This window comes from Bombus terrestris, chromosome 14 (genome assembly GCF_910591885.1).
Source record: "Bombus terrestris chromosome 14, iyBomTerr1.2, whole genome shotgun sequence".
Lineage (NCBI taxonomy): Eukaryota > Metazoa > Arthropoda > Insecta > Hymenoptera > Apidae > Bombus > Bombus terrestris.
In genome coordinates this window covers 1,381,072-1,406,217 of record NC_063282.1, presented here as the reverse complement: position 1 = coordinate 1,406,217, position 25,146 = coordinate 1,381,072, and the positions used below count along the sequence as shown (strand labels likewise).

Sequence of the window (25,146 nt, the reverse complement as noted above, 5' to 3'; positions counted from 1 at the left end):
ACAAGCCGACCCGAAGAAATTATATTTTATGATTGCCGCAGCGTTTAAGCCGCCTACAGCGCAATGCACGCGCGCAATTATTCCATGCATTCTAAGCTGCGATTATGACTGTTGGCCTGCTCTCCACTGCCGGCCTCTTCTTCCACTCTACACCCTTTTCTCGCATTTCATTATCCATAAATTTGAACTATATAAAGTAGCACTTTTTACAATGCTGTTTCTCCGCGTTCGCTTTATCCCTTATTTACATGATTTGAAGATTTACGCTTTTTTCCTCTCGCATCGGCTTCGCTTTCTACACGACTTTGACGAATTTGTATCATTTTTCATCGTAATACTCTTTCCTCTTTTAATAAAAACCAACGACAGTACGCAACATGCATTAAAAAACGGTACATAACGTGTACATTTATTAAATTTACTATTCCCATACAACGATTCGAAGCTCTGGATATCATAGGGTTAATATAAAAAGCAATTGGATTCTACGTTTATTGCTTGTTAAAATGTCTACCTGTTAAAACGCGTAACAAGATTTTCATCACCATGAATGTTATTTTAATATACGATAGTAATCTCGATATATGCTGCTTTTGGTTTGACATGAAATTGCACTGGATATAAAATTTGATTCTCTTTCATTTAAACGCGACAGAGGTGTAGGTATCGGGAAATCACGATCATAGTGACGAGGAATTTTTTGTCACTGTTTTCTACGAGAAAGTTTCGTGTTTTTGCTTCCTCTTTCGTTGAAACCTTTCTCTCTGCAATCTCCGATCTCGCGCATGAGGGAGATTCGATCCTTTGTTGCCGATGAACCGGACGGCAAAGTTCTCGTCAACGCGAAGCAGCTTTCAAGATTGCCTACGATGTCACGTCACTGTACAAAATCGGGATCCTCGAAGACGATATTGCCAACTTCCTTTCCTTGGTTTTCCGCATTTTCCTTCTTTCCTTTCTTTCGTGATCTAAGCGTCATCATTGGACCGTCTTTAGGCAAACTTGCATAAAATCCTACCCTTTCTCTTCTTCTTCTCCGGTTTCCTATTCTTTGCATTTTACGGATTAATTATGCAAGAATGTTGGATCGTAGAAAAGTTTCTACTCACGGAACAATTCGAGGTTCTTTTCTTCTAAAATTTTCTACGCGATTCTACGCACGCCGATCCTCGCGTGCATTTTACGTATCGTTCCTCACCCGTTATCGATATCTTGACGTAAACCCTCGTTCGGTTTTCTATTTTAAATCGATATACGAATTTGCAAATAATTATGAAAAATTGTTCCATTTTGTCGATAACAACATTCGCCACTTTCCTGTTGAAACTTTTGATTCGATTGGACAAACGTTATCACCTATTCGGCTGCTTATTAGAGAGGCTAAACGCGCGAGCTTAACCGAGCTTACGCTTGTAAAAGCTGGAAACGCGTGATCGAAGAATGGCTTGGAAAATTGCGCTTCGAAATACCGAATTAACGTCCAGCGATGCGTGAATTGACATTGCAAACGATTTAGATGTTTCGCGAACAAGGGAGGACAGTCAACTACAAAGTCTTTGTTGTAATTTCGCTACAATCGATCCAAGCAATAGAATTCGTTTAAATTTGTACATTTGTTGCTATTATACTATCCTCATCAGGTAGGAAACTGGTGTATCTAAATATGAGCGTCGATAACATACAATATTTTTGTACTTGGACCAATGATAAATCTTCGATTCGTCTTTGATTTTAAAATGTTCATTTAATATTCTAATTTGTACGAATAAACAAAAATTCAATTGTCTTTATCGAATTTGGTCTAGCTTTGAGTTATTCGAGAAGACTCGATAATTAATTTATCGTTCGGGCAGTGTCGGGTTTCTGAAATTAATTGTAATTCTTGTTATTAAATATCAAGCCTTCGATCGCGGTTGTTCTAAACTGCGTTTGCAGTTTGTAGAGCTCTTCGATTCATCGGAACAGTTTGACACTCCCAATCATACTTAGTTTGACCTGATTCGATGATATTCCGTGAAATGTTTCCGGATTACATACCACGTAATATGATAAAGGCATTGACAAAACCGTATTGAATACACGATCCGCCATTAATATACGATGGACAGTTCGTCAGAGCGTCGATTGTTCTGAAATTACTTTCAATCGGATTCATTTTTCACAAAAGAATTGAAATAAGCGAGAAGCGAGGATGAGAACGGCCGTTTGATAATGTTTAAAGCTTTGCAAGTAAGATGGAATGTTAAACCGACCTATTTAAACGAGCGTATGTGGGTCAGGATATCCGAGTCCCTGCTTCACGATGTCTAAAAAGAATGGCGTAGAGTGGGAAGCGAGTAGCCTACAGCGACGAGAGAATAAAAGAAGAAGCCATTCGTACAATTATTGTAAGAGCGCCTATAGTAGGACGACAAATCTCTTGACGACGTTACCTCAACGTTTCTGACAGTCTCGCGTAAGCCGATTACTGTTCCGCAAGATAAATTAAAACTTAACTTTTTCAAAGAGAACTACACATGTATGTACGCGTATAGTTGTGTCATTTGTCACAGTTTTTGCATATCAATGTTATTCTCTTGGACGATTCATCACCAGCACGGAAAGTAATGAAAGATATGGAGTATAATTTGGAATAAGCTAGGATTTATGGATAGTCGTAAATTCATTCGCGCTACATTTTCGGCAATATGAATTTTTTGTTCGAACGCCAAATAGGTTTCTATATCTCGTGCCGTATGATAAATTGTAATTTTCGCTCTCACAAATATATTATTTATCGCGAGATAATTACACTGCGTATAATATCATTTTCCTTTTCTGGTCGTCGTTCTATTGTTGGTACTCGAATTAAATCAGCCTGCGTCAGAAAGAGTTTGCTATTTCTAAATGTTACATCGCAGCCAGGCAACGCAGCTTATTTGTATGTCCGCATAAATTCTCTGACGCGGAAACCTCCTAATGTTAATTCGAAACAAAAGCACGACCGTCGCGAGGGTCCAACGAAGTCTAGCCGAGAGTGAACGTACAGAAGCGTCGTGGTAGAGGTAGAGGTTCCGGAAACGCGACGGGGATGCAGGGAATTGTGGGGTCTTGCAATGGGGTAGCGCATTCGGTACGGTACTACAACGGAACTGGGGTTTTGTTCGAGGGATGCGAGAGGAGGTTGCCGGAATATCCACCGCAACAAGGTGCAGTTGGAAAAAGGGAATGACAAAATGAAGAAAAAAAAAATAGAAGCCACAGAATCGGCGCATAAAAGCGAGTACGAACAGCCTGGAAGGATAAATAGTAAAAAATGTAGCTCGACCGCGAATTAGAAATTTTCAGTTTTTCTCCTTGCTAACAATTCTACGGCCGCATTACTTAAACTTGAGGCTTTCGATCGTAATGTTCTTTCGCACGTTGCTACAACTTTTCCTTCGAATTAAATATCATCGAACCGGATAAAAATTGCCGCTTTAAATTTACTACGAATATAGCACGGAACTATGGAATTTTTTAAACGAGGATACACAGTCGAATATCGTATCAGTGCGACGTTGTAGTTATAGATTCCGAAATAGAAATCGCGCTTTTGTGCATTATCCGTGTAAAATTAACCTTCGAATTTTTCAGTTAAAGGGATTATTTGCGGAAACGAGGGAGAAGAACGGGTCTACCGCCGGAAGAAATTTGGATAGCAAAGGAGGATCTGTCGTTTAATACGTGCTCGCCTCTTTTCCTCCTTTCTTTCAAAGTAGCTGAGTAGTTGTTTAATTCTTAACGAGATGGCTGCTGAAGGAACTTAATTGTAAGAAGCTTTTGTCATTATATCGGATATCTTTCTTTGTTTTCTTCCTGTTCGCGGAACAGGTAAAGTTTCGATCCTTTGACAGATCTAAGTTAATGCATTTAATAACGTTCTGGAGACGTGCTACGATACTTACTTAAATATTTTTTTTCTATTTCCAGTGAGCTGCTTTCCACATCTACTTTATTTCGTTCAGTAACGATGGCATGAGAATTCGTGTGTAAATCCAGTATTGACGCGTCGCCGATATTTGCCAGTATATCATAGAAATCCGCATCGATCATAGAAATTCAGCGATATAGGTATCAAAGGATATAGGTAAGTGTATGTACATATGAATATATATATATACATACACACACATACATATATATAATATACATATATATGTCGTAGGCCGATAACTCATTTTCCATTGGAGAATCGATTTGAGGAGAGTCGCGTAGATCGATTCGATGTTCACTGGGTGGAGTGCGCTGCTCATACTCGCACGTTTAACGCGAGTGCCCGTCGTCACGTGTCCCGTCGAAAATAAGTATCGTCTACTGATAAATGTGCCTGAAGCATTGGCGGTGAAACATGGTTAGCTACGTACAGGGGAAATTCCATTGGTCTCGCGTAGATATTTTCCTCGATTCCCGTGAAACACGCGACCGACCGCGTTACAGTGCGAGTACCCTACACATCACGCTTGTACGCCTATACGCGCATGGAACGAAGAGATCGCTTTATACTGCTTCGTTCTACGTGCACCGTAAAAATGCAAAGCAGGCTTGCACGTCAGCGCATACATCAGCATACACGTGCACACGAGACAGCCGTGCCGTCGCTGCCATGGGACCTGGACGTAGAAGCGGAGGGGGTCGTTTACCCCGCACTGCCACTCCACTATCAACTTGCTCCGATATTATCGACAAAAGGTAATTTTCTAGGGTACGGCGCAATTTGACGTACCGATTTTCCTATTCATTTGTCATACATCTTTGTCTTTGATTTATTTCTTCCTCTTCTTTCCTTCTCTCACTTTCGTTTTCTTCTTTCGTTTCGCTAATTTGCTTCTTCTTGACCTAATTTGAGATTATGTTTTGCAAACCACAGTGGATTTTCACTACAAATTGTGCTGTATTCCTTGTACTTTCGCACGATATGTTTAGTAACCCGATGTACTTTTACTACGTGCTTATTTGTTTAAAGTAGTCACTTCCATACTACGTCCATTTTTCATCGAGAAACACAGCTATCTGCATTTCATAAATTCAACATCGATCCCTTGAATCCGCAAGTGTGGCCAATGATTCTCGATATACGTAGGTAGGGGACGGTTCTCAAACAGCCAGAAAACCTTCAAAGTGCCTCTTTCGATTCTCGTTCTCTTCTGTCTTCGATCAGTTGCTCAAACGAGCGGTCAAGCCACGTTTCGTCGAGTTACGATCCCTTTGTTAGGTCCCTGACTAAGGGTAAAAGAATTTGATTGCTCACTGCGGTTAGGTTTTATATTACGCGATAAATCGAAAGGGTACGTGCGACTTTCGGACTTTTTACACATACCCTTCGCGAATGACACAGACACGAAACGAGTTACTTGAACAAGATGATCTTCAAGACCATTATGTAGTAAAATTAATTTGCTTAAGAGTTTCTGTGTTGCTTGAAAATGGCGAATATGTACCGTTTGGAGCCAGCAGAGTCACGCAACCGTCCATGTAAAGAAAAAGTGGAGAGTGGTAACTACCTATCTAGGCAAAGATGGAACAACGAGAGTTCGTGAGGGAGCCAAGTATGGAAGAGGCAAACGTAGAAAACGAAGGGGTATCGAGGATCCCATAGGAAATCGCCGGGAATACAAGCCTCTGTTCGAGTCTGACGGAACAAAGCCGGTATAATGGGCCAGCTGGTGCACACGCAGCAACCGTCCTGGAATTTCGCTCGCTCGGTTATTCTTGCTACAGCGTATTGGTTATATGCCGTATCTCTTCCATGCAACACACGATATTCGACGCAGTGAGAACAGGACTGTTGCTTGCGGTAGACTCGCAACGTCGTATCGGCAATGCGACCCAACGCGTATCCGTTTTCGCGAGAGATTAGTCTTTGAACGAACACGATGCATCCCAGAACGATCGCTAATCTCATTCCATTTACGTTTCTATCCGCTGCACGAACGTCTTGTAAAACTCTTGCCGCTTGATGACATTCGTGACATACGGAACGTTCCTACGACTACTGTCGCTTTGTGCGAAACTGCTCCGAGACCATAGATATTTTCGAGACTGTTGTTCTGATCGATTCAGAAGGCGCTATATCTTGCAGCAAAGAAGAACGGCAAAGTGTTGGACCGAATCGTTGTAGCATGTATTACGAGGAGTACATTGGAGTTGAGTTCGCCCGAGAAAATAGCCAGTAGATACATTTTCGCTTTCTAATAACGCTACATGTCTAAACAGTGCACGGTGCACTCCATCCGCGATCAAGCGAGCACAGAGGAGAATTACGAAAAGAAATATAGTAAAGAGAGAAAGAATAATGCTTGGTGGTTTCACACTGAGAATCGTCGGTAAAAGAAAATCGATAATATATACGTACATTGGTGTAGAAGTAGAAGGATATGTACATGGAATGGACGTACCAGCTACGGAAGCTTGGAATACCATATGGTTCGAGTCTCAGCAAGATTTTATACCGCTATTATTTCTACGTTCTCTCGATCACCTTTATCTAGAGCAATTCGTAGCCATACTACTTTTCAAATTCTCATTGATCGCTCGGCTCTCGTTTTTCATCCCTTTTTCCGTTTTTCTGTTTTATTTTCTTATTCGGATATTTCTTCCGGTTTATCCGATATATATATATCGATACGTTTGAACTAAAACTATTCATCGAGCAACAAAGATCCGTGTCCTTCCGATTTTGCACTGTTTTATCATTAGCGTGCTGCATCGTCGTTTGTCGAATGTCCAAATGTCGTTTAGATTCCATCGCAGCGTTTCATTTCGAAGTGATGTAAACCGAGTAGCAAACGAGTATTTGCTCGTTCATCGATTTATACGGCAAGAAGAAGAGGGTCAGGAACTCTTTCAAACACTGCTCTTCCAATGTACATCGACCAACTGTCCTCTCTTTCTATCTTCTTTCATTGAAGTTTTATCGAAACTTGGATCAATATACTTATGCTTCTCTATTGCTATTGCTTTAGAAATCTTTCAAACATTTTTATTTTGCAATTTTTTTCTTACTTTTCCAGAGAAAGCGTACGTCTCGTGATATCCACTCTTGTTTGACCAAATGTCTTTCATTCTCGTTAGATGAAACGTTGAACGTGGTAAATCACGTTTATCACGATCGAACCGAACTTTCGTTTGCCAGTAATAATGACCTGGTTGCTATATACTTTGAAATTCGAGCAACGGCGTATGAAATATATCCGACGAAAGTTTTGGTCGAATTCGATACAACTTTCTAGAGCTCTGTTGCACGTTGTGAAACAGCGTATGCAATTCGTAATCGCTAGAAGGTGTAATCCAAATTACATATTTTCGTTACTAGGCAATTTTCATTCGAGAATGTTCGTTCGAAGGTTTCAGATTTTTACCTGTCTACTACTTTCCTGTCATGAATTTGTTCGTGTTAATCGATGACGCGAAAGGTAGAAACGGACGCTTCTCTCGGCAGTGTTACCAACGATGAAGAGGAAGCAGATTTCAAGGGTGTTTTCCCTTTAATAATTTCTAGAAGGGTGGTAATGAGAAAACGAGTAGTACGAAGAGTAAGTAGGCTGGAAAGAGGTAAGGTGAAACCAGGTAGAATGGGATGCTAGATGGGAGTAGAAAAAAGGAAGGCTGACCTGGCCCGAGGAGCTGGCTTTTATTTTCCTTCCAGTGTCATCTCTTCTTCGAGTGCTAGCTATGCGCCGAAATAAGACGAAAACCCTCTGTGTTCCTAGCACGATTTCTTCAAGTATCTCACCTCTTTACTCGCCCTTTCTCCATCGCGGCTCTCTATCTTTTTTGCTCCGGTGCTCGATGATGAATCACTCGCTGTATTTCTCTCGTTTCCCCGATCGTTCTATCTTTCACACTTTTCTGCATGAATGTAATCGATCGACGATGCTTTAGTTATTATCTCTTTTATTATTTTTTATTTATTTTTTTATTGTTTTCATCGATGGAATTAGATAGTTTAAATCATCGATGAAATTCAATTCCGTTTCTGGCAAAATTGTTTGTTATAGGATTTCGGTAGCGTAGGATTTGAAATATTAAGAATACCTTTTAGGGAATAAGATATGAGCGATGTTGCCTCAGAAGCGTTATATAGTTGCGCCCCTACTGTAAGTCGAAAGCAGTTATGACTCTATCGAGCCTGGTCCTATTATTTTTCACCCTTGGTTCGGTCTTTACGAGGAAAACGGTTCGAAGGGTTCTCTTTACGAGAAGATTGGTTACGGAGAGCGTTCCGGCGGATCGAGCAGTAGCGAAGATATGAAATCCGAACCAATTCCCGTGAGATTTTCGATTCCTGGCCTCAATAAATGCATTTTGTCTTCGCGCTTGAGCAGAGTTTGCCAGTAGGTCGTAAGGTAGTCGATTTCCAAGCGCGAAAAGTGGGTTAATGTCCTCGACGTTTCTAGAAAGGGAATTGTTCGAACGAATCGGATACTCGACTGTTTCAGACTCGACGTTTCTAATTGACAAAAGACGGAAGGGATATATTAACGCGACGCATCTGCCGAAACGACATAGAGGCGAAGAAGAATGCAACGAGCATGGGTGTAAAAATAAAGAGGGTGAAACGGAAGCAGGAAGAGGCGGGCAAAGGTAAGATGGTGGATTTTATCTTTTCTGCAGCCTTTGCACGAACAACCCTGTGGTATGTCCGGAGGCGTGCCATAGAGTGTTCTCCTCTCGTTGAGAATCATTGGCAAGCGAAAGAATCGAAAAAAGAGCGACGGAAGAAATGAAAAGGACCTATCACGATTTTGGACAGATGAAACGGAAAACTGAAAACGAAATACCGGTTAGGAAGTCGCGCGTTTCGAGAAATACGACCGTAATTGCTTCCAAAACCGAATTAACACCATGAGCTGTGGATTTTTATCTGAAACATCTTAACCTGGTAAATATCGAACATTCGCAGCACTGGCCTCACTTTCGAGTCTCCTCCTCGAGGGACTCGCCGAAACTTTTGGTATATTCGACAAATTAGTTTCTCGGCGTAATTTGCTCGATCAAACTTTTCTATTCGAAGTTTCTCCATGTCGAGGTGATCGATTTTTCTTTGCTTCATTCCATCTGGAAGAGCAAAGTTTAATCGTAGTTTAGACTATCGGCGGAAATGAAGTCTGTTACGCATAGAAATTATAAAACGATGCTTTAGGCATGTTTCAACGCTATTTAAATATGTTTCATTCATATTTAAGAAAAAACTGTTCATTTACATAGAAATTGATTGTCAACTAACGCGAATACGTTTCGCCTGTATAATTCGTGCACAAAGAAAAACGGTGTAATCTTTGCGTGGGAAGAGTTGCGATAAATCAAGTTTTTCGTTTTTATTTCGGTTTCGAATCTTTCCGTATGCAGCCGAAACGTGTTGGATTTTTACGGGTCAGTAGCTTTTAACTCCGTTCCGCTCGTAAAATGCGCGTGACTCCTAAATTGTTCACGTTTTGAACGATGTTTTATATTCAAAAGCGATGTTTTGCGTCTGCCCGTTTCTATCTTGAACAAGATAATTCGGAGACTAAATCATTCATAGGAAAATACGATGCTCTTCAATTCTTTGTGGTCGAAACAAGATTTAACATTTAACGTCGTTTAATTCACAATTCTCATTCGATATTCATTCAATATTCCAATTCAAAATTCATTTCTAATTCAATGAGCTATTTTCAGAAGCTGTTTGTCATCAGCCGTTTATTATAGTTGTAGTTGCGAATGTATATGCGAGACTTAAATAAAATAGAAACTCTTATCAACCTTTGTGGTAGATTGGATTGAACGCCGCAGCGAACCAAGTACATCCAGTAGGACTATTCGCTTAGTCTTTTCGGAAAAACGTAATCCTCCTCCATTGCTTTCAAGTCGGTACGTCTCGAAGCGCCCAGCAGATACTGTCTCCGATGCCTGTGGCGTTTCCGCCGCAACCTTCCACATCCACCTGTCTCTCGTTTCTCTGCATCCACCGCCTCGTCGTGCCAGCTTTGTTGCGTGAATTCTCACCGGCATTGCTTCACGAATTTGCCATATAGAGAAAGAGATGGGCGTCTCCGTCTCGCTTTGCTTGTTTCGTTCCTTCGGGAAAGGAACAACCTCTGTTCGACGTCTTTTAGCCTTAGCTGTTCATCCCGAAACGGAACTGTATTATACCGACTTTGGACCAGAGATCACCATCGCGTCCCATTGTCGTTCATGTCAATCACGCAGAAACTTATTTTTCCCCTCTATCGAATATTTATCACACACATTCACACGGCTTTTCGTTACTTAAAATGGAACGCTCGATATATCTTTCTTTCGTATTTTTCTTTTCATATTTCTTTCGCGAGCCCGCAGAGAGCATCGGATTCAAGAGCTCTGCCTTTGAACGGGCCTGGCTTTAAAACCGATCTTTTCGCAAAAATCCGTTTGAACTCATCACGAAGCAGTCGCAATGGGCAATTGCGATTATCGCGATTTTAAATACGTCCCTGTCTGTGTAGGCGTAGGGCACAGGTGCCGGGGAAAGTACTCTTCGATTCGTACTCGAGCCCTCGGTTTGAGCACCATGCACAAAAGAGCAGAGTTTTATTCAAAGCAACGGTTCCGCGGGTGGCAACTTTATCCGGCGTGTCTTTAGCCTCGATGTAAAATGCGTCTCGAGAGTTTTCAAGTATTCTTAAAATTTCGACTCTTGGGATCGGGAATCTACTTCCGCGCGATATAAGGAAACAACGACGGATCGAAAGATCCGATAGTACGCGAGCGGGACACGTGAAGGGGGAAAGAAGGCAAGGAAAGAAGGTGGAAACATTATCGCTTAAAAGTTTCAACGAAAAAGTTACTTCGAAACAAATATAATGGAAATTACGAACAGCGCGTCGAACTTTACGCAACTCGAAAGAATGAAATGGAATTTACGACAAACATCTGAAAGTCGGAATGCCGAGAAGAATTAGAAATGCATATTTCAAACGTGAGTAAACGTAATTTAATCAACGAAGAGGATGTTTGGTTTTAGTCTGCTGTGATGCTCGAATTTTTATAATTCACTCGTGCTCTCATTTTAGCAAACGAAAAAGCCTTTTAATATCGCAAGAAAATCTTTCGCGTGAAATTTAAACGAAAATAATTGTTTGCGGATGTCCTTACGCGTTAAAAAAGTTAAAATAAATACGATCGAGGTTGAAAATGACTGGAAGAATACAGCAGGATTAAGAAATTAAAATGTATGAGTTATACACACACATCTATCTTTAAACAGCGAACGGCTCAGATAGCGAAACGGGAATAAAGAAGAGGAAGAGAGTGGAAATAAACGAGGAGATTTTAATCTGACCGCATTTTAATTTCCTAATATATAACTTGAGCTGACGGTGCAACGATTTCAGTTTCAGCTAATGATCGGCACGAGCCAAGAAAATTTATCGTTCGTACTGTATTTCTCGCGCTTGCCGTGTTTAGCGTTCTCAACCACTTGTTTTGGAAAAGTTCCAGACAGAACGATCGCGATCCTCGACGAACAGCATTTCTATAGGATATCTCTGCTGCATGATAATTCACCAAACGACGATATCGACGTTCGAATCGTTTTGAAAAATATGATTTTTACAAGTTCGTAAAATCGTCCTAATTCATCCATTATCTGTTCAAGTTGCTTGTACGTCATCGTAAGTTCAGAACAAGGAGAAGAACAAGTAGAAAGACTAGTCGAACGTGGTATAATTAATGACAAGAAGAGCTAACACACGACGTCGACCGATATTAATAGCTTCGAGCAATAAGGGTATAAGTTCGTTAGTCGTGCGGCGACTTTGAAGACTAATGACGAAACTTTTGTCTCGATCTCGCCGATGTACAAAGTCTAGTGTTTTGGCAAATAACGCTCGATTAACCGCGAGACATTTGAACTTAAGCGTATGGTTTGCGTGTTCGTGGAACGGCAGAAATCGACTGTTTGTGAAAATATGGTGAAACGGTGTTTTCATTAATATCGTTAAAGGAAGAACGCGCTATATCGGATCGTATCCAATTTATCCGATAGAGAAATTATTACGGTTTAGTATAAAGAAAAAAGCAAAAGGTGGAGCAAAATGGTCGAGTACTTGGTCGTAATACTCGCAGGCCCTCGCGATAATTATTGGGGTAAAGTCGTCAAATAGCTTTCCTTCGCTCGACCGGTCTCGCCGTTCCGACTCCTGGGAGGAGAAAAATCATTTAGCCTGTTTCCTGAACACGACGGAGAGAGATAGGAAAGGATGGCGGTCCATTGGCAGAACGTAATTGGTGGCATCTGTGACCTACTGTTCCGCGAAATTGATTCAAGTCTCGAGCCGGAGAATCGGGGCTAATTGGAACGAGTAACGAATCTCCCGGAGGAAAATCGCTATGATTTTTCTCTTGCGCTACTTGAACGACAAAGGTGACGTTCGCATACTCTTTACTCCTGATTGCCAGGTTTTAGATTACATCGAATCCGTTTCCGTTCTATATCGATGAAAACGATTTGTCTTTACTTTCTTTTACTTGTTTCAATAACTCTATGGATTCGTAAAAACGGAAGAATCCGATTTCGTTGGAGAAACTTGGTCGCAGACAATAGTAACGCGAACAAATGTACGTAGCCTTCGGTGTTACAGTAGGAAAGATGCTCGATGTTAGAATATATAACGCGAAATGCATTTTAATTGGACTATTAGCGAAAAACGAACGTTGGTGTTTCCACTTTTGGCGAGAAACTAACTGACGCGGCGACTGTACAAGATCAGAAAATTGAGCGATATTTTTCCAGAACCTTCCTCTCTACGACTCGTGTCGTTGTCGCTGTATATAATCCAATGGTTCTCTCCCTGATACTTTCAATTAAAAGCTTTCTTTGCTTCTTATTTTTAGATCTTAGTTTCAAGCTATAATAAAAATTTATCGGCACGGTAACGTTTCAATCTTCGACTTAATTTGAACGTATTTTTCGATTATTCATCTTCCCAGGAGCGAAGAAAATCGATGATATAATAGAGGAACGACTGGCGGTCGCGGAGGAAGCAATCGCGTTGGTGATGATGGCAAAGAAGATGGAGGTACGCCCGGTACATTATTAAATATGCCTGGGAAAATTAGATTCGAAATTCTTATTTTTCCTTGTGGCGTTTCTGCCAACCCTTCTGCTCCACCATCCACGAGCGTTCACGATTGCCCGGCTTCTCCGTTCCGTGCTTTCCCTTTCTTTCTCTCGACCAGTTCCACGTATTGGAGAAAAGATACGTTCTAGCTTGAGGCTAAATGCCTGTGTCAGCATTGTTAAGCTAGCAGATATGGCTGACCCAATAGTCTTAAATTTTTACGTTATGTACCTACCCTTCGCGTAACTTTCGTTCTTTTTCACCCATTTTCTCTTAGGCTCTTCTCCGTTTCACCTTCTGCAACCTGCTCGCTCCGAGGTTCTGCCGTTTAGTGTTTAGAGATGAAACGTTTGATGAAATTGCCGGCGGCTACGCGCTAACGTTCTAACGCGCCGAGATATCATCGCTACGTACAGTTACGAGCGTCGCGTTTTTCCTCCGCAGATCGAAAATCAACTAAATCGAAGTGCATGTAGATCCTTTAGACCGTGTCGAGAATCGCGAGTTTCCGGAAGCGAAACTTCAAATTAAAAAGTTATCTCGTTACCGTGCCGTAGGTAATTAACGAGCGCTAGTAGCTATGCTCATATTTGGTTTAACGACTCAAAGGGCTCGTTAACGAGCATCGCTTTATTTTGCGGCGGAGCATTTCACTTCCACGCTGATCTTTGCTATTTCAGTCGACAGTTTTTCCACGAGACGACAAATTTCGCCTGCAATCTTTTTCTAATCACCAGTCACGAATATGCTTATCGATGACAACGACGGCGCGCTGTTCGCTAGATGGTACAAACGCTCGACAACCAGGATCTTGTCTTCGTAATTAACGGGAGCCATGCAGGCGCTGTATCGCAAATCAAACTTACTCGCGGTGTAGTTAAATTTGAAAGCACCAAACGCTTCGAAATTTCCTCGTGATTGATTGATCTAAAGTCGTTAAATGGGACGCGCGAGAACCTTCTCGCCGTGTTTTCCTCGGAGCCGCGAACACGAGTATGGAATAAGAAGACACAGCGAGGACAGTTATCGAAGTAATTCGATGAAATTATCTTGATAACTATCGCGTAGCCATTTCAGCGCGATTAAACTTTAGGCAGGCCGAAGTTTCCGTTAACCTGCAGCCGTGGAAAGTCCGCGCTGTCGATAATTGCAAGATCCTTCCTTCGTTCTTTCCTTTCTTTTTCTCTCCGTCCTTGTTTTCATCGTTGAACCAAGGGAAAGAAGATCGAAGGACAAAGAATAAAACTAGCTTCGAAGCGTTCGTAAGGAAGGACAAGCTGCGAGAAGAGAGGGAAGAGAGTCGGTTCGGCGAGACACCCTTAACGCGGAATGTCGCCTGAATTACGACCCTCCTTATGGCTAGTCCGAGCGCACCGTTTCGAGACAAACGGGCAAGCAGAGGCCGCGAGCGCGAATTTCTTTGCGAATTCCACCGGAATTCCGGTGCCAAGCGGCACCGTTCGCCTCTTTCCTTTCTCCGCCACCACCCACCCCTCGAGTTAGGTGAAAAGTAGCTGCGAGAGGTATCTCCGTGCTTTTTTAAAATTTCGGTACGTTAGAAGATTGGATACAGACTTCCTTCCGCCTCGTTAATACCGTTTATCCTCCATCAGACCTTTTTCGTCGATTCCGCTTAATTTACTTATTTATTTGTCGGTTAAACCTTTTGGTACGCTTAACATCGAAGATATCATACTTTTGATACTAAAATCAATATTTTTCATGTAAATATCGTCGAAAGAGAACTCCATAACTAAAATTAATAAAAAAAGGCGGCTTCAACAATGTGCGATTGATAACGTACGATTGGAATTTTCAGTTACTTTTAGATGAAAAATAAAAAAATGTTATAAAATAGGTCAGAGCGTGATAGAGTATTTCGAGTGTCAGCGTTATGAAGGAAGAGGGATTTCGAGGGACTCGGCATACGAATTGAAATTAGAAGAAATAATATTCTTTACCTGCCTATCTTTCGATCGATCGTTAAATAACGTGGAAATGGCACGAAATTGGCAATGTCGATTCGTCGAGGACACCGTGTTCGATGCGTGTGAACACTGACCATTAAAGAACTAATTGCTGCGGTCTTTTTGTTTTAACCTCGATCCTCTTCTCCTCCTTTGGCCGTGGTTTCGTTGAAACGAAAGGAGTAGAAAAAAGATTCGCCGTGTTCGGTTGGAAAGACCGATAGCGTGGATTCGCGAGGCAGGGAAAGAGGAAAGAGTGGGAAAGAAGGAGACGAGAAATGAGGAGGTTGGGCGCGGCCGAAATCCATGGAAAAACGGGGCAACGACCAGATATCGGATTCCGAAATGAAAACGGGATGCGGATGCATCGACGAGAAAGAGGCGCGGAAAAAAAAAGAGTAGCACGAACCGCGAGCAAACGTATCGACAAAACGTAAACCTGGTACGAGAATGATTTCGTGGGCCAACGCTAAAATATCCATGTTCTGCTTGTTAAACGATTACGACAGACGTATCTTTCTACGTAGAATAGAACGGTGCAACGGTGCGAGTAACTGATACAAAACCATTGACAATTGGCTCGACGTTGCGAGGAACGTTGACGTTAACTCGTATCGAAAAACTACACGGCTAATACGACGAACTATGCGGAATCATTTTATGTTGGACTTTTTGCCACGCACGCGTTACATCGATCGAATCGTAACAACGTCCATGGACTTTTAAAAAGACGCGAACACGGTCTGAGCTTCGCGGCCGTTTACCAGAGGGACATCGTTTAAGAAGGTCTGCTAATTAAATTCTTTCGACACGCTTAGAAGCGAGTCTGCACGACGGTAACTTTCTTCTCATCCTATCTCGTCGGAAATAATATTGCTGCTGAAACGAAGTTAGAATATCCGTCGGAAGCGATACTGATATCGATCGGCTGTTATATCTTGACTAAGTGAAATTTCTTTTTTCTAGCGTAAATTATTTTCTCGCCGAACCTTACTTGGGCGAGCGCGATACACGCACGCGTTACCAGAAAATTGCATTTTGAACGGCTCGATAGATGCTTAACTTTTCTCGAATCTTTTACTTCAAAATTGATTTACTTTATCATTCAAATTTCAACGAAGAATTTATCAGACTAATGTTCTTTGTAAATTTATCCAATTATTTCGTGAAAGTTTCTCGGCTAACTTAACTTACCTCATTTGATCATTTTTAAGCGACTTTATAAAACTTTAACCGCTGTGTAATAATTATTATTAATAAGCCTTCCGAAGATTTGTTCAGCCCGCTCTAAAGTAAAGTTTTCCGTTTGGTTTTCGACGTAGCATTCGTTTTCCAGCTTGCCACTCGTTGCCTTCCTTTTGTACCTCCTCTGTCTTCTTTCACCGCAAAAGAACGACAAGAACGACGACGGCTCGTGGAAAATTGGTTTCTCGGACGCGAAAGCAAATCGAGAGAGAACGTGGAGCCGAGTAGTTTTTACCAGTGGACGAAGAAGAACTTTACCGACGCGTCTTTTCTAGGCAGACGTTCATCAGCCAGTTTTCCAGACTCGAGAAACGAGAAATGCAAGGAACACGCGACAATTTTCTGTTAGCTTTTACTTACTTTTTGCATTCCAATCCTTTTTTTTTCCAGATCTATCGAACCAAGTTCTACGCAAGGTTTTTAATTATTTCTGTGGGAAAATCGATTAAAGTTTCGTGTTTGATAAAATTTTATCCGTCAATGTTTTCGTATTCGTTCGACGAGTTTCGCGAACCTTCCAACTCTTTTCGACGACTTGAGCCCAGCTATCGCTTCGAACGTCACTCCCTCGAATCTATTTCACCGCTCTTGCCAAAAGTATCTATCGCTTAAAAGTCGAGGCCAGCGCGAAACTTGGTCAATTTTAAGCGATCTCAAGTGCCGGATACCTTTGAATTTTAATTCTCGTGCTTTTATCGGTGCTTCGTCCGCTGGAAAAATGCTTATCGCTTTATGACGAGTCCGCCGTGTCTCTCGCCGACTAGCTGCGCCAGAAATCCACCTCCTCCTGCCGTAATACCATTTTCATCATTTTACTTCACTTCTCTTTTATTCCGCAATTCTGTTTAGATTTACTCGCTGCCTTTACCCGTCCTATAATTATTAAATCAAGTTTACATTCGGAACGTTCAATATTTATTTACACGATAATAATCCATTGGGTGAAATCCATTTCCAGAAAAAGTTCGCTTACACGATTAAACACATGTTCACATTATTTAATGTAATTTCTGTTTGTTAGAATTACGAGATACGGATCGTTCAAAAATTGTCGAGAGCCAAATTTGGCTAATTACAAGGTAAATTCCTTGGTTCTATTCTACTTGGACTATTTCTACTCAACTAACCTCGCGATGTTCTAAGATTTGCAACATTATCCTCGTATCGATCGGATATTAACTTTGAACTACGAAATCCTGACTCGCGAAATAACATTTCTTCGTTGAAGGTTCAACCGATGGTTTTCTATTTGTCGATGAAAATATGGAAAAGAAAAAAAATAACACATTTTTAATGGCGAGTTTCCCTCCGTAACTACGTATCTCTTTCCAAGTTGTTGGTCTGGAAAGAGATTTTCAAGCATAGAGATTAACGAGCAGTACAAACGAAAATACGTGCGCATGTACTCGTGATACTATCTATAGACAACTAGGAACTAGACGAGTACCAACCTCGGTTATTGGTTCATTGATTTTTGCATGAGGTCGAAGCCTAGGTTCGCGAAATTGCAAATATCGATACTCGATGGCGGCCTTCCGGACAAACAAAGCCGATAATCCACCCTTGGAATTTCGATGTCTTTGTCTCTTATTCTTTCGCACTCCCATGGCTTCGTCTTTATCCGTCTACCTTAGAAAATATTACCCTATTATCTTTTTTCTTTCTCCTCAGAATTATTTATATTCACAGATTTATTTACGTATCGCCACTTTTCCCAGACGCGATTTCAGAAGGGATATTGCGTTACCCAGTATAAAATATAAAGAATATGTCATTTAAATATAAAAAGACACATTGTGTCTATTGTGCGAGTCGGATGTACTTGGTCTCGTGTATGTTTTGTATACGCGAGCCTCTAACTAGGTGAATTTCTTTATTAAAATTCAAGCGGGAAATATTATAGCGCTGTGTTTCTCTCATGGGATTACTAGCAAATACCAACGAAGGCTATACGACTATGGATTCGCTTGACTATAGAAGTGCGGATGATTCGGTCTGGCGGAGAGTACGATTGGTTTCCGGGGCTCGGCGCCTCTGCCGGAAGTCACGCTAACTGCTACCAGCACGCCACACTGGCGTAATCCTGGAATCTTGGTTTAACGAACTAAGACTCGTCTCATTTTATAGAAAACACAATCGTTCATGCAGTTTGAGCGCTGAATGTATCATTTAGGTAAATCGATTTTTACTAAATTATATTTAATACTTTAGTGGCCATTCGTTTGAAATATACGCGAAAGAATCAGAGTCGCTGGAATCGCATTTTTCTTACGACTTTGTCACCGGCTACGAATTTTCTAAGGTAAATATAATTTGCGATGGTTCCCGAGATCGTTACGAGTTTCGCGCGTCTCTTTCCCTCGGAAAACTTTGAAAGCCTTGTTAGAGAAATGAAAGATTGAATGTGTCATCGCCGAAACGAGGGTCGACTTTAGAGTTGACGGGATTTTCGGTGGCCAACCACGACAAACAGGCCCGGATCCTTCGTGACCGCTAATCCGTACTAACGTTCCGACTTTCTTAGACGCGGTCTTGTCTTCCAACATTGGCTTACTTGCTACCAACAGAGCTTCGATCCAGCCTTTTCTAGGTCACCGTTATGCCGTATAAATCAGATTTCATTGTAGACGCGATCAATTTATAAGATTCGTAGAATGTTTCCCTTTCTTAAATGAAACGTTGTCTCAGAAACGTGATTACTCGGCGCAGTATTACTCCAGTTAAATAGAACTCAAGTTCGCGAAAACTGGCGCAACTCTAAATGAAAATGGTGTGAAGGATTAATCTGAAAATGGAAAAAGTAGCCGGCGAGCTTTTTACCAATGTATACGTTTTCCAGTGCTACTATGGCTTCTATCCGTCTTGTCGTCGGGCGGGGAAAGTGGAAAGAACTTCTGTAGGTTCTGACGCCACGTCGAGGCGAAAGTATTTCTCTCTCTCTCTCTCTCTCTCTTTTTCTCTCTATCTATCTATCTATCTATCTCTGTCTCTATCTTTTTCCACCTCAGCTTCTCCTTCGGACGTTTACTTCCAGCTTAGTTAGCAAAACGCAATCTCTTTCGTTGTTCCAGTAATGAGACGAAACGATAAAGCGGCACACTCCGAAGGTTTATCGGTGCGTCAGAGGTAACCGCTTGGCATCCGTATATTTTGAACATTCGAGATGGAAGAGAGAAAGGGGTGGCTGGGTAAGTATCAGGAACGGCCATTGTAAAAATTCAGTAGGATTTCCTTTAGCGTCGCCATTTTCTCGAGAAAGTAAACAGCGCGAAATGAAGAAGATCTTTACATTTTTTTTCCAATTAATTCTTTCTTTCTTTTTTGTCCTCTTTAACTTTGCTATTCCGTTCTGAGTATTTTAACGAGAATACATAGTCCATGGATATTTAAACAATTATAGGAAATTTAGATAATCAAATATTTATATAATAGACAAAAATACATAAAATGAACACTACGTTATATTATATGATACTTGGAATATGAAATTGATCTTGATTTAGATTCTATTTCTGTGGTTCTATTAATGTAGTTCCTGTCAAGATGAATTTGGATATATCTTAGCGATTTAATAATATATTAGCTTAAAATCTGGAAATTCCACTTCGTGAACAATTTCATTAAGTCATCCAAAATTAGACAAAGCAACTGGTTCGTGGAGTTTCAATTTTGATGCGAATCGCAGTGAAAAATGGTGGATTTTTGCCCCTAGTTTCTTTCGTATCACTCGGAGCTTCCCATCCACTAGGGAATCCATTTCTAGGAAAAGCAACTCTCTGAATGTTCAAATTCCCTCTAAATGCCCACTCGTCAGTTATCCAGCATGCCAGTCTATCACCGCATTGTTTTGAAGCTCGTGAAGCATCTAGGCAAGCATTTGCAATCTGACAACGCCAGTTACCACTTCACGAGATGCTTCCATTTGTCAGCCATAATTACGAAGATACTTCGTGTTGGTTACATATTTGACAAGAAACGGTTCAACCATTTTCCTTCAACTTCATAGACTCTAGAGATACTTGGTCGTTTCTTATCAATCGAGAAAATAAAAGGAAACCCGAGAAGATAAATGTTCTTTATCTGTATAAAATGTTGTTGTTGAAACTGCAAAAAATAAACGACTATGGTCGTAGAGAATAGAAGGAGGTTGACGATAAGAAGACACTCGAGGAAAACAATGCACTATGCTCGTTTTGCTATAATACAAAAGAGAAGCACGTTGCGTCATTGACGACAGGGTTATAGCACGGTGCTAACAGCCTCTTGTTCCGCAGTTAGGATTATTGTCACAAACACGAGAAACTTTCTTCGTTCGCCAATTACAGACAATATCATTGTTTCTCTGAATCCCTTAACAGCTATCCTCTATCGCTGTATACATCGATTACATGTTACGGCTGGACTATACTTACCATTACTATTGCATAGATAATATATGGCAATGTATACAGCTTGTTTCTGTCTTCGCGTTACATATTATTTTGTACGATCACCGCGTGCAACGATAAGCCACCGTTCATTTCGACTTCTTTAGTAGAATATTTATATTTCAACAGTCTAATCGTCCAGTATTAAATCTGCCGTGTAATACCGCAACTCGTATAGTATCCGTGTAATACGTGGATATAGCAGCGGTAAAAATGGTACGAGTAGTAAGAGTAGGCGTAGTAATCTCTTCTATGATATAATCAAGTTTTACATTGAAGCATCAAATAACGATCCCGATTAACGCAACAACGTACATATGTATATGTATATGTGTATATATATATATTGTACGTATCGTCGCCTGCAGCATTCTATTTTTCTCATAGCAATTAAATCACTGCTACGCTATATTTTACGCGGCTCTGACCGAGCTTTTAGACTCTCACCGTTTCACGTACCTGTTAATTTATTTCTCGAGACGCCTTGTATTTTACCTAATTTTACGAGCTCGCAATATTGCGGAGGCTGCTACGTATAAGAATAATGACAGGAAATGTTGATTCGTGAAATTACTAAAGTCTCACTATCATAGCGGAGGAGATGGTTTCAGTAGCAAATAGAATAAGTAAACGTCGAGAAAGTGGAACGAGAAAGACGGACGATTGTACGCCGGCAAGACTATGCAATAAATAATAAAGGCAAGATCCCTCGAGTCTTGGAATCTACCTACGGCGTAGACGAACCCGGGAGTAAAGTTTCCGGGTAGTTCCGTTGCACTGCCTAGGAGACCTTACTCGAGTCGTACGTGGATATTCCGTAACACCTTTCTTTTTTCCTCTCCTTTCAAGAAAACAAAGTTCGCGAGACTTTTTAATGAAATTACTACACCGTATCCCATAAATAACCCAGCCGGTACGTTACGATTTTCAGCGTTCTTCACAACCGAGAATCGTTTCGGTTTGAACTCGTATTTAATTTTCCTCACGACCGGCTAACGACGCAGACGGCAGGATTAGGTCTAAGGAATCGAGCGATAATCCGGCCTGGACGAGCGTTCTACTTGGGACGCACGATAAAGCCGGTCCCGTCTTTAAGTGGAAACGTTCGTTCAACGTCAGACGAGGCACGTACCAGAGCACCGGTGTCAGGGCGGAGCGTAAGAGGGTGAATAATCATTTTCCGTCGTAACGAGGGAGATCTAGTAGTAACCAACCCCACTTCGCGCTTTACTCCAGCTACGTTTCTATGCCCCTAACTTTCGATCAACGCGCAGTAGAGTCGCGATTCCATTTCCGAACAAAAGAGATTTTTGATCAAACTTGGAATAAAAATCGTGTTATAAATTTTTACCACCCGTCCATTTATCTTTTTTCCCTATCCATATCTCATTTTTTCCCTCTTTTCGAATTTTTCGCCAATGAAATAACTTTCCATATTTGCATTCCCTGTTCCGAGTCCGACGCTTTTTCCCATTCGAAAATCGTTGGCGGAAATTCTGTCGAATCATGGCTATTAGCTTCGTTAATCGTGATTTTCTACTAAAGAGAGGACACAATTACTTCCGTGATCGTAAATAATCCAGATCGTTCGGATAACGTAGCTTCGTTACGAACAATTAGACGACGCGAACCTTGTTTCCTACAGCTGACTAATTCTTGTCGAGCTCGATTCTAATACCGTTTAGATTAAACGTCTACCACGAAGGGAATTGGAATTCGGCAACGTGTAACTTCGAAATCGAAGCCTATCCACGGTTTAAAGATTATTTTTTGAAAACGTGTCAATTGCAAAAAAGTTTCTCCAATGACACGATGATAATTATTTAGAAAATTTCGCGAGTTATTTGAAAGAAATACAGAAACACGTCTTGCCGCGTGTCTTATCGTCTAGCAACGACGATGGGATTCGTTTTACGCGATTAAAAGTGGAGAGACATTGGAATTATAATATTTGGACGATAGAGTTGGGTGTGATCCAAAATTCTCGATGAAAATCACGGGTCGAATACGATGCAGTGGACCGAACGAAACTTGGCGTTTACGTAATTTCGAGCTTCGCGTCAGCGACTATGCCGGTAAAAGGTCGATAAATGTAAATCGCAACGACCATTACCTGTCGGTAGTATGGATAAACGTTCTCAAATAATCATAACGTTTTACAATTAACGTAACCAACGTTTACCGATTCGGCTGAATAAGTGGCTGGAAAAATTGAAATCTCTTGGGAGGTAACATCTGTTTGATCGATTAATAATCACTCACTGATATTATTCGCTAGAATCCGGACGAATAAGAATTTCGAAAGGTGGATTGAAAAGTTTGTAGTTTGCCTCGCTCAATCCACTTAACCAGTTTCCTCGGGTCGATCGTTATTCAAATTCGATCGAGACGTTCCGAGGATGTCGGCGAAGACAGAAATCGCTGGAAGTAAAATTTCGCACATTGGATTATAACGACGGAGGAATAGATTTTGCGATTGGATTGCGTCGAATGGTCCGTGGTATCTAGCAACAACGTCGAACGACGGTATGCGAACGATCAGGGAGCGAAGGAGAATAGCCGGTGATTGAGGGAATATAGGGGAGCCATCGTCGAATATAACTCACGTCGCAGTCGAACTGTCTCACTGGGCTAGCTCGTTGGTTGGCCGGTCGACTGGTTGGTCGGTTGGTTGGCTCGTTCGAAACGATCACCGGGCATATTAACGAACGCACTAGGGCTCATAAATCATGCCAACGCAGGGAGCAACCAATCGAATAGCCCTGTTAGGTACGAACAGCCAATCGGAGCCTCGGTCGAACGGACGTGCACGTCGAACGAATCCCACGTCCCGGAAATTACGTGTCCGACTCTAAACTCTGATGATTGATGAGCCGGCTGTAGCTAGTGGAAATAGTGTGCACTCGCGCTCTCTGTGTCTCTTTCCGTTCCTCTTTTCCTTTCCATCTCTTACTTTCTCTCTTTACCTCGAAACGATTTGCTCCTTGCTGCTCGAAACCTCCCTGAAAACTCGCACGTTCCTCTTTCCGATGCTTTTCCGTGTCTCTTCGTCACTGTCAGATACCTAAGCGTACGACGAACCTCTCTACCGCGCGGTAGTAATGTTTTTCGATTAACCAGTGTCATAACGATTCTGACATGTTCGATCACGCGACGCACACGTTACGTTCGTTAATGGCAGATAAACGGCGCAACACTCGCCTTGTTTCCAATATCGCTCGACGTTTCTGCAGATACCGCTACTTTTTAATAGTTTCCGTGTAAGGAAAAAGAAAGAAAAAGAAAAAAAAAAAAAAAAAGAAAAATGGAAACGTGGAAACGCCTGCAAGTTTCATCCCAATAGTTTCGTAGGTATCTTCGCTTCTCTCTTTGATTCCTTCGAAAATGTTCTTGCGGTTGGATCGTCTGTGCACGAGCGCACACACGGTTGTCATCGAGATCAAAGCAGTCGCGAAACGAGGGGATTTTAATGCGTTTGCCAAAGCGTCTCGGTCAAAGCGAGCGTAAAGAAGTACGAAGCGGAGAGCGTGGTTCGACAGAGGGATGGGAAGAGCCAACGGAGAAACAGACATTTTTCCTTCTTCTCGCGCTTTTCAAGATTACAAAAGTAAAGTTGCATCGACGAGGAACTTAACGTTAGACATCGTTCGCTGCTAATTGCGATCAACGAACGGATATAGTCGATGCCTTAATTCGCGTCATTTCAGCAATCGTATTAATTGGCGGCGAATTCGTTTGATGTTACGCGTCGAAAAATCCTACAGCTTGGACGATTTGACAAAATTCGTAATAATCTGTGCGTTTTGATAGAGCAGCGACTTTGCGCGAGAGAAGTCGGATTTATAGTCCGATTTTGTACAGCAGCGAAGAGAGGAAACGATTTAGCGTGAAAAACTTGAAACGTAATTCCTGCCTTTAACTATCTGCGCTCGGGAAACGTGAAAAACTGGCAAACGAGTCGCCGAGGATTTAGAAAATTCCAAATTCAGCGTGGACCGTGAACGAAGGAACGGGAGATTATTTTTTAAATTTATTCTTTCGCGTGTTAAGCTGCTCGCCGTGTTCTGAGTGGACTGAGCGGAAGAAAAAGCAAACGCGAGAAGATAACGAAGCGAGTCATAGGCTAGAACCGAGGGGAGAATATGGAACGAGATAAAAGCGAATGGAGGAAAGAGAAGACTCGAGAGAGACCTGGCGCACTCGAAATGATTGAAAGACCGAAGAAATTGAATTCTCGCATTCGATCGTGCCAGCTCGGGTCCTCTAATTGAACGACTCCTCTTCCCCTTGTTCCTCCGTCCCTTTTCACTTGTCAATTCTTCACCCCTCCCTTCGTTTCCTTTAGTATTTCCTACTATTCCACGCCACTCGTCTTCCCGTCTCATTTTCTTCTCCGTCGTTTAA

The 25,146-nt window shown here is 41.6% G+C and overlaps 2 protein-coding genes across 5 annotated transcripts in view; one reads left to right on the top strand and one right to left on the bottom strand.

Annotated features, from left to right (window-relative positions):
* LOC100648570 overlaps positions 1 to 25,146 on the top strand; it is a 141,833-nt gene that overhangs the window by 14,893 nt on the left and 101,794 nt on the right. The window contains exons 3-7 of one of the 3 annotated variants that reach the window (XM_003400336.4): positions 3,616 to 3,790; positions 3,952 to 4,108; positions 4,187 to 4,710; positions 8,460 to 8,604; positions 19,387 to 19,503. The gene's annotated coding sequence lies outside the window, so the exon portion shown is untranslated. The remainder of the gene's footprint in view (positions 1 to 3,615; positions 3,791 to 3,951; positions 4,109 to 4,186; positions 4,711 to 8,459; positions 8,605 to 19,386; positions 19,504 to 25,146) is intronic. The other 2 variants (XM_048412247.1, XM_048412248.1) reach the window with 2 other exon arrangements.
* The window catches only part of LOC100643094 (tyrosine-protein phosphatase Lar), a 278,042-nt gene that overhangs the window by 224,800 nt on the left and 28,096 nt on the right, over positions 1 to 25,146 (bottom strand). The gene's annotated exons all lie outside the window — the stretch shown is intronic.